This window comes from Miniopterus natalensis, chromosome 2 (genome assembly GCF_054644295.1).
Source record: "Miniopterus natalensis isolate mMinNat1 chromosome 2, mMinNat1.hap1, whole genome shotgun sequence".
NCBI lineage: Eukaryota > Metazoa > Chordata > Mammalia > Chiroptera > Miniopteridae > Miniopterus > Miniopterus natalensis.
In genome coordinates, this window is record NC_142082.1 from 91,671,014 (window position 1) to 91,681,013 (window position 10,000).

A 10,000-nucleotide genomic window follows, 5' to 3' on the forward strand; every position below is an offset into this window, starting at 1 on the left:
ATTTGTGGTTAATGATTCTAGTTTTATTTCCTTCTAAATGAATGAGAATCATGACTGCCATTCTGAGCTCAGTCTCTGAAGCTAGAGCTCCATCCCAGACCCAGTTATACCTCTTTTGAGCGGGGAGAACCTTTCACAGAATTACTTAACCTCTCTATGCTCCAGTTTCCTTGTCTGTAAACTAAGGTCAACAATAGGACCTACCAACCGGCTATTGTGTGGATCAAATAATAAATGGCACTTGGCATTGTGACTGGCAAATAATAAATTCTCAATTCAAAGGCCTACCCCTAATATTTGTGGAGCCTGAAGAGGTATATAAATGAAGCCTCTTATATTGGCAAAGAGATCCAATATAAGATCCAAGTGCTACAGATGGATTTTATTCAGAAACTATTACAATTGGGGAGAACAGACTCTATTATAGAACTGAGTTCAATTCTGAATGTAAGTAGGATAAGTAGAAATTTATAACCAAATACCATGATGAGGAGGTCAGTGGATGAAAAATTACTAAAAGGAGAGAGAGATCAAGGTAGGGGGATTCTTGCTAAACCATCTCAATCTGATTCTTGCTGACAGCAGCCAGGATAGTCATATATCAAGGGAGGGAGATTCTCCATAAACTGACTTAGCAAGATTTTCGCTAAAACTGGGCTGTGCAGGCCCAGCAAGGACTGGGGCCCAAGGTTAAAACTTAGTCAAGAAGAAGGCTAAGTTTGACAGGAGACTCTTTGTCAACACCATAGGTCTAAATACTTAAAAGGTATAACATCAAGTCAATAAACTATTAAATAAAATGTGTAGTATTTATTATTTTATCTATAATATTTATTATCTATTCATATAGTCTCATAATGACCTAGGACTCCTCCCAGTTCTTCACTAGAATATGGCAGTTGGGGGAAAGCCAGAATCTTTCTCCTCAGGCAGCAACTGCCCTCAGCTATACCTTGGGCCCAGGGTTGTGCACACTACTGGGGCAAAACACACTCAGGATGGTGGAAACTGAAAAGAGACCCAAAGAAGCCCCAAAGGCAGACCCAAGAACATCTGAGCAGGGAATTCCAGGGTCACAGTTATCCACATGTCTCCTTGGCCTTATGAACTCCTTACCCCCTAGAAAAAATGGTTAGAACAGATCTTAAAAGCATGGCGCCCAGATAACGGCCTCTCCTGACAAGGTCTAGAAGTTTTAGCTATTATTTTGAATAAGTTATTACTATCTGCTATAGAGAAATGAAGTTGTTTTAGAAGCTAAAACAAAATAATCTGATAGTATGAGATTGAATGAAGTTTCCTACCATCCACTTAGATTATTCTGTCCAAAATTTATAGGTAATCATTATATCATTTTCAGAATGACTTTATAAATATATATATATATATATATATATATATACACACACACACACACACACACACACACACACACACACATATATATATATGTTAGTGTGTGGGTATAAAAAATTATTATACATATATGTACTATGTGTATATATGTGTAATATACATATAATTGAATTGTGTTCTCCACAAATTTATGTATTGAAGCCTTAATCCCCAAAGTAATTTCATTGGAGATGGGGCCTTTAGGAGGTAATTAAGGTTAAATGAGATCACAAGGATGGGCCCTAATCCATTATGACTGGTGTCCTTATAAGAAGGGGAAGACAATAGGGATATGCACAGAGAAAAATCCATGTGAGGACACAATAAGAAGGCAGCCACTTGCAACTCAAGGAGAAAGCCCTCTGGAGAACCCAAACCCACCAACACCTTTATCTTGGACTTCTAGCCTCCAGAACTGAGAAATTAAATTTCTGTTGTTTAAGCTACCAGTCTGTGTTACTTTGTTAGAGTAGCCTTAGCCAGCTAATACACATCTTCACAGAAATCTATGAACCCGTTGTCTAGTTTCATTATTAAGATAAGGAAATTATCATTGAGATAGTATTGTAACTATAATTTATAATGTAATCATTGTGTCTGTTCCCCAGAGAATCATAAGACAAAATTATCCCCTTAGATGCAAAGAAAAGCAACATAGCTGTATTTCTCCCCCAAGAATATTTATGCATAGGGTGACCTATAATTTATCATCCAAACAGAAACACTTTTGAGAAATAAAGGGAATATTGTTAATAATTATGCCAGGATAAAAGTATAAATTGAGACTGACCCACAGCACTGTACTTATAGAGCTTATTCACTCATTTTATTCATTTTCAATAAGCATTCATTAAGGGCAGAGCAAGGTGAAGAGAGTAGCCAAAGAACATATTTGCATAACCCACAGACACAGACAACAGTATGGTGATAGCCAGAGGGAAGGGGAGATGGGACTGGGTGGAAGTGGACAAAGGGGGTGTGAGGATGGGGACATCTGTAATGTTTTCAGCAATAAAAATAAAGTTTTTTTAAAAAGAGAAGATGAAGCTCTAAAGTAATAAAGAATGAAAAACATAATGTCTGCACTCAAGGAACTTACAATCTATTTAACAAACAGAAAGAATTTAGTATGTTTTAATCATAGCATTGCAATGATTTCTATGGAAACATGTTCTAAAAGAGAAACTCAGATAAGGTACTAAAGGAAGCTTTGGAAGGGAATGAAGAGGAGAGTCAGGGAAGATTGCTTTCAATAGTTGACTGTTGAGCTAGAGGCTGTGTGGCCTTTAAGAGCCTGGGTTTTCTAAGCAGAGAAAAGAACAAGTGTAAGATAAGTGATGTATAGAACACAATCTCCAGACTCACAGTCTCTGAATATAGTAAGTATTGGAGAATGCAATGGAAGTGCAACTGGAAAGATTAATCGGAAAGCTCTATCACTGAGGGACATATGCACCATTCTAAGGAATTTAGGTTTTATCCTGAAGCATCTTTTGGAAACTGACCAAAGCCAATCTGACCCCTTGAGAAATGCAGATCCTTTTTAAATTGTTTCAGTGTTATAGACATATAACTAACAAATAAAATGTTAATATATTTAAAGTGTACAGTGTGATGATTTGCTATAACTATACATTGTGAAAGGATTATCCCTATCAAATTAATTAACACATCCATTCCCTCACATATTTACCTTTCTTTTCTTTTTTTCTTTTTGTGTGAGAACACTATTCTACTCTTAGCAAATTTGAATTATACAATACAGTATTATTATCATCAATAGCTACGAAGTTATACATTGGACTTCATTCATCTTATAAGTGAAAATTTGCATCCTTTTACCAAACTCTCACCATTTTCCCCAGCCCTGGCAATCAGCATTCTCCTCTGTTTCTATGAGTTTCACTTTTTTTAAAGATTCCACATATAAGTGATAGCATGAAGTATTTTTCTTTTTCTATCTAGCTTTTTTCATTTAGCATAATGCTTTTCTTATCATAAAAGTTCATCCATGTTGTTGCAAATGGCAGAATTTCCTTCTTTTTTATGATTTAATAATATTCTCTTGTGCATATGTGTGTGCATTTTCTTTATTCATTCGTAGATGGACAAGGTTGTTTCCGTGACTTGGCTATTGTAAATAATGCTGCAATAAACATGGGGGTTCAGACATCTCTTCAATATAGTGACTTTGTTTCTTTTGGAAACATACCCATAAGTGGGATTGCTGGGCCATATGGTGGTTCTAAATTTAATTTCTTGAGGAACCTCCACTTTGTTTCCCACAGTGGCTATATCAGTTCAAACTCCAACTAACAATGCACAAGAGTTCCCTTTACATTCTCACCAGTATTTATCTCTTGTCTATTTGATAATAGCCATCCTAACAAGTGTGAGGTAATACCTCATCAAACACTTCCAAGATGATTGATGATGTTGAACGCTTTGTCATGTAGTTCTTGGCCATTTGTATGCCTTCTTTGGAAAAAATGTCTATTCAGGTACTTTGCCCATTTTTCAATTGGGTTATTTAGATTTTGTGTTTGAGCTGTACGGGTTCCTTATATATTTTGAATATTAACCCCTTATCAGATATGTGGTTTGCAAATATTTTCTTCCATTCCATAGGTTGCCTTTGATAGTTTTAATAGTTTTCCTTTTCATTTCATTAAGGAGGGTTTCAAGATTTATCTTGTTCATTTCTTTGGAATTCCTTATTTCTTCATTTTGTTTCTAAACATTAGCTATAACAGCCACCTCTCCTAGTTTTGATGGTCCAGCAACATGTAAAAAATGAACTTTGTCAATTAGCCTAGTCTGAGCTCCTCAGCTTTGTGATTGTCTAAGCTGTTTTTGTTCTTAGCAGCTCCCCATAATTGAGGGTATGCCATGACTCAAGGTTGTCCCAAAAGCGTAGAAAATGCCCATAAGCCTATTCAGGCTCCCAAAGGACTACTAACTGCCTACCCCTTCAGCTCCCCTATGGGCGCTCATTAGCTCTACCTTCAGGCAACAGCTGGGAAAGTCAAGACATTATCTATGCATTTCAGCCCCTTGGGTGACAACCATACAGTTGGGGTGCTAGACATGTGGACAAGTTCCTTCCAGAGAGAAGCTGGCAACTTGGTGTTTTTTTAAAATATATTTTATTGATTTCAGAGAGAGGAAGGGAGAGGGAGAGAGAGACAGAAACATCAGTGATGAGAGAGAGTCATTGATGGGCTGCCTTCTGCATGCCCCTTGCTGGGGATAGAGCCTGCAATCCAAGCATGTTCCCTGACTGGGAATCGAATGGCAATCTCCTGGATGCTCAACTGCTGAGCCATGCTGGCCAGCTGGCAACTTGGTTTTATTGATCAATCAAGCAAACCAGAGGGAGAAGGCAGAGGAAGTACCCTCCAGCTCTTTCAGATTCTGGGAAGGATCCCAGTCAGCACCTAGATGTGGGCACTTAGATGCAGGCCCTCAGACAGCAGATGTTAAAGTATGCAGTCAGACTCCTTCCATGGAAAAACTGCTATTTATTCCTTCCAATGTAATCTCATCCAACAACACTTTTACAGAAACATTCAGAATAATGTGAACCTGCCCACCATCGCTCTGTGCAACACAGACTCTCCTCTGCACTATGTGGACATTGCCATCCCTTGCAACAACAAGGGGGCTCACTCAGTGGGTCTGATGTGGTGGATGCTGGCCAGAGAAGTACTACACATGCGTGGCACCATCTCCCATGAACACCTATGGGAGGTCATGCCTGATCTTTACTTTTACAGGGATCCTGAAGAGATTGAAAACGAAGAGCAGGCCGCTGCTGAAAAGTCTGTGACCAAAGAGGAATTTCAGGTGAATGGACTGCTCCAGCTCCTGAGTTCACTGCTGCTCAGCCTGAGGTCGCAGACTGGTCTGAAGGTGTGCAAGTGCCTTCTGTGCCCATTCAGCAGTTTCCTACTGAAGACTGGAGTGCTCAGCCTGCCACTGAAGACTGGTCTGCAGCCCCCACTGCTCAGGCCACCGAATGGGTAGGAACAACCACTGAGTGGTCCTAAGCTGTTCTTCCACAAACTTAACAGAATGGAAATAAGGTTGACAGAAAATAAACAATTTCTAAAATAAAAATAAAAATAAAATAATAATAATGTTTGACCAAATATTTGATCCAGCAAAGTTGACATATAAAATTAGCCATCACAACAAGAAACTTTTAAATCATCCTTTGTATTAAAAGCCCAGATCTACCATTAACTCCTTAAAGAAAAATAGCCTTGAATTGGCCCAAATTTTTGGCATTAGTTTTTCTTTTTTACCTTGAGTACTAAATGACCTAAGTATTTTTACTTTTGCATTCCCCACTCCACACACCTTCAGGTCTATAGATTTATGGTAGGAAGCCATCTTCTGACTTATAAAAGTAAAACAAGAAAGGATCTTCAAAATCACTTGTGTAAACTTGATGTTGGGAAGTCTAGAATGGTCTTGGGAACTTTGGGATGTCAGTCAGAAAATAAGTTCCACAATTTTCCCTCCTGACTTGGTATTTAATGAAATGAATGTTTTTATGTGACAGAGGGGTCAAATCTGGAAGAAGATTGGGGAATATATTGTAATAGCAAAGTTTATAATACCTTTTTATTTTATTTATTGTTGAAAGTGTTACATATGTCCCCTTCTTTTCTCCTATTAATCCCCTCCACCCAGCATCCGCTCCTGCCCCTCCCCCCAGACCTTCTCCACACTATTGTCTGTGTCCACGGATTATGCATATATGCATATAAGTTCTTTGATGAATCTCTCCCCACCTACCCACCCACCCCCATCTTCCCTCTTAGATTCGTCTGTCTGTTCAATGCTTCTATGTCTTTGGTTCTATTTTGTTCACCAGTTTTTTGTTCATTAGATTTCACATATGAGTGAAATCATGTAAACCTGAATCAGGAAGAATCAGAAAACCCAAACAGGCCAACAGCAACTGATGAAACTGAAGCAGTAATAAAAAATATCTCAGCACACAAAAGCCCTGGTCCAGTTGGCTTTATGGGGAGCTTTACCAAGCATTCTACTTATTACAGCAGTCCCATTAATGTTTCTTGCAATGCTAGTTTGGCGGTGATAAACTCCTTTAGCCGTTTTTTGTCTGGGAAGCTCTTTATTTCACTATCTATTTTGAATGATAGCCTTGCCTAATAAGGCTTATAATATTTTTGTAAGGCTTTTCCATTTTCTAGTCAGACTTCAGTCATTTACCACATACATCTCGGGAGAGTCAGTGTGAACCAAATGCCCTCATCTTCCCTGTGGCCATAGGCCTTAGAGAAACTTTGGCTCACCTGGCACTTGTAAAAAAATTTGGATTCCCATGACCCTACCCCAAAACCTTGACTCAGTAAGTGGGTTTGCAGAGGGGCCTGGAATCTGCTTAATGGCTTACTGTGTGGGGAAACTCTGTGGCAGTAGGGAACCTAGAGAAAGGTTGAAAGCAAATTGCGTCTGCCTTAGTGTCAGGATCCACCCATAATGCCTTTAGCTCCATTCTTACTCTCTTTCTGACTTCCCAAACCCATAATGTATCTGTGATGCTGCAAGTCCCTTCCTCTCCCTCTAGAACTACATTTGTCTCTACTAGACATGTCATCTGCTTCATCACTATTGCTTATTTAAACTCAAAGTTTTGTTCCATTCAACACAGACCTGGCTGCTACTACCCACATATAAGAAAGACAAAGTTCTACTCCTAGATTGGCCATATGTTTGTTTCTCAAAGTCAGGCCTAAGACTTTTAGGCACAGATCAAAACTATCAATAACTTCACAGCCATTCTGACTGCTAATCTACCCAGAAATCCCTGGGCATTGTCCACAGAAGTTATCTAATAAGGCTTTTGCTTTCTTTAAGTTTTGGCTCAGTCCTTAATCATTCTGTTTTTTCCAAATCCTTCTGTAATTGATGAGCATTGATTAAGTTCATCTCCTTCCCTATATCTCAGACACCAATATTATTTTGTTATTTTTGCTTTTAATGTTTCTATACTACCAATAACTTTAAGCCTTTCTGTGGTGATCTTAGTCTCACATCCTTACCTTTCAGTGCCTACTTCCTCCATTCCATGTGATTCCAGTGGGGGCTGCCAATCATCAGAACATGCCTCTCTCATGCCAGGAACAGGCAGTCAATGTCTCCCATTCTCCAGGATTCCACGGTTGGTTGATTGGTCCAGGGTAAGTACCAACTCTAAGAATAACAAGTTGAAGTCTTTTTTGTATGTATATGGGCAAAGGGAGCCAGGATGGGGTGGGACTGATATGGCTGCAAAAAAAGTACAGAGTACACTAGAGTTAAAAGAACTATTTTGATCTGAATATACTTGGGGCCATCATTTGAAAGAGAACCTGACATAGAAATGAAGCCAACAGAAAAGAAAATAGAATAATCAAATAGGAAAAAGAAACAGATGCTTGACAACATCATTTGAGTATTTGGAGACTGTCATGCCTGAAGCAATGAATACCTGGACTTTTCAGTTATGTGAACTAATAAATTTTGCCTAAGTTGATTTAAGTTAGATTTCTGTCACTTGTAAGGAAAAGAATCCCGACCAATTTTACTTCCATTTTCACATAGCAACTCCATAGTCACTTTTACAGAAGGGAAATATTTCACCACCATTATATACTTTGCAGTGGGAAGAAATTGCTTTTGCAAGCATGTGCATGCACAAGCGTGTGTGTATGTGTGTATTTTACCTCAACTAGCTAAACAACTGCTACAAGATTCCCAATTAGTCAGCATATAATAGTCTTATTTTATTTTTAAACGCTATGCTGCCTTCAATCATCTATGGAGAAGTGTGGCCACATACGTGTGTAAACTGACAGGACTAGTCCTAATACAGAGGTAACACCTTTGTGTTTGTCAGCATGGCCCAACTTGTTCTTTCATGGTTAGGCCATGATATACACACACAACCCATGTATTACTGTCAGCAGCCTGAAACTTACAGGAAGACAGTATATGATCTATTTCAACTACTTATTCCTTCCCAATTTCCCCATTTCTATCAAAGTTTCCCTTTCTTCTTTGCCAACAACCTTTGATCCATTATCCTGGTCTGTTGCTTCTTTTCTCACAGAGCCTCTTGGGTCTGATGCTGCTTTTCTATTTTCACAGTCACCCTTTATAGGTCCAGCTAAAACAACCTTCAGTCACTCTTCATTGTGTGGCTCCTGATAATGTGTTAAAATGTGTACCCAGCCCAGCTGGGTGTGGCTCAGCAGTTGAGCATCGACCATCCAGGCAATCAGGGTTCGATTCCCTGTCAGGGCACATGCCCGGGTTGGGGGTGCAGCCTATCAATGACTCTCTCATCATTGATGTTTCTATCTCTCTCTCTCCCTCTCTTTTCCTCTCCCTGAAGTCAATAAAGATATATTTAATAAATAAATAAATAAATAAATAAATAAATAAATAAATAAATAAATAAATAAAATGTGTACCCAAATCCATTACCACTGTATTCAATCTAGGCTCCTTACCATTCAGTAGTACTTCCTCCTTCTCTTCATTCCTCACTACCTCCATTTCTCTTCTCCAGTCTCTCCATTGATCTTCTGTTAAGTTGACTTTTAAAAGTCCAGTTAAGTCACTATCCTGTGTGGAGTACACCCTGTCAATGTTTTGGTTTTTTTAAAGAAAATCAGATTTTAAAAAGCAGATTTTGTACTATAGTACAATTCTTAGGAGCAATTTTATGATAAGAGTAAAAAGGAGAAAACTATATGGCATGATACTTTAACTTGATAAAAATGCTTTCTAGGTTTCAATGTTCCAATTTATTAGTTAAATAATACACTAAATACTTCCATGAAAGTAGCTTCATTTTTGTGAAAAAATAAACTAACCTAAATGCATGCCAAAAGAGATTGCTCAACTAAATCCATGAATGTTGGACCAGAAAATATAATTAAACTCTAGTCAAGAAGAGTAGAGGCTAGGAATAAAAAATGCTGTACACAGTTCAGGTCCAACAGAAACACAGTTAATTTCTAAATCCTCTTTAAACAGTTAAAAAATAGAAAATCAGCATTGTGCTTCTGAGAAAGTCAATCAACTAAAAGGTGTTTTCTGCGTTTAGCTACATATTGTCTTTCAAGATCACTCTGTCTAAACAGGTAGTTATTTTATACTGTGAGTCTTAAAAGCTCTTGTCAGAATTCTCACAAAAAAATGACTAACCTAATTAGTCAGTCAAGATCTAAGAATGATTATTTACAGGATATTGAGATCCTGATTTATAGTCTTCTTGTGACATAGCATCTCCCACTTGAAACTAAAAAGAATACTAACTAACTGAAAAAGCTAAATTTTAGACTATGACCAATTTACAAGGTCAGTAATATGACTTATAGATTAATTATCAGGAAAATAATTTGACTTCACAATATATGCAATTTAGCTTATCAAGGTTCACTTTATTAATTCAAACCCAATCTGAACCGACTTGAAGATATTTATGGTCTTTGTTGTCTTTATTTACCCACTTGCTGTGAAATGTTAATAAGTGCTACCCTAGTGAAGAGGAAACATTCTAAATTCCAAAACAACCTGGTTC

At 37.9% G+C, this 10,000-nt stretch overlaps 1 pseudogene; it reads left to right on the forward strand.

The window, feature by feature from the left end:
• Positions 1-4,881: 4,881 nt before the first annotated feature.
• Positions 4,882-5,508, forward strand: LOC107539315 (small ribosomal subunit protein uS2 pseudogene; annotated as a pseudogene).
• Positions 5,509-10,000: the final 4,492 nt, after the last annotated feature.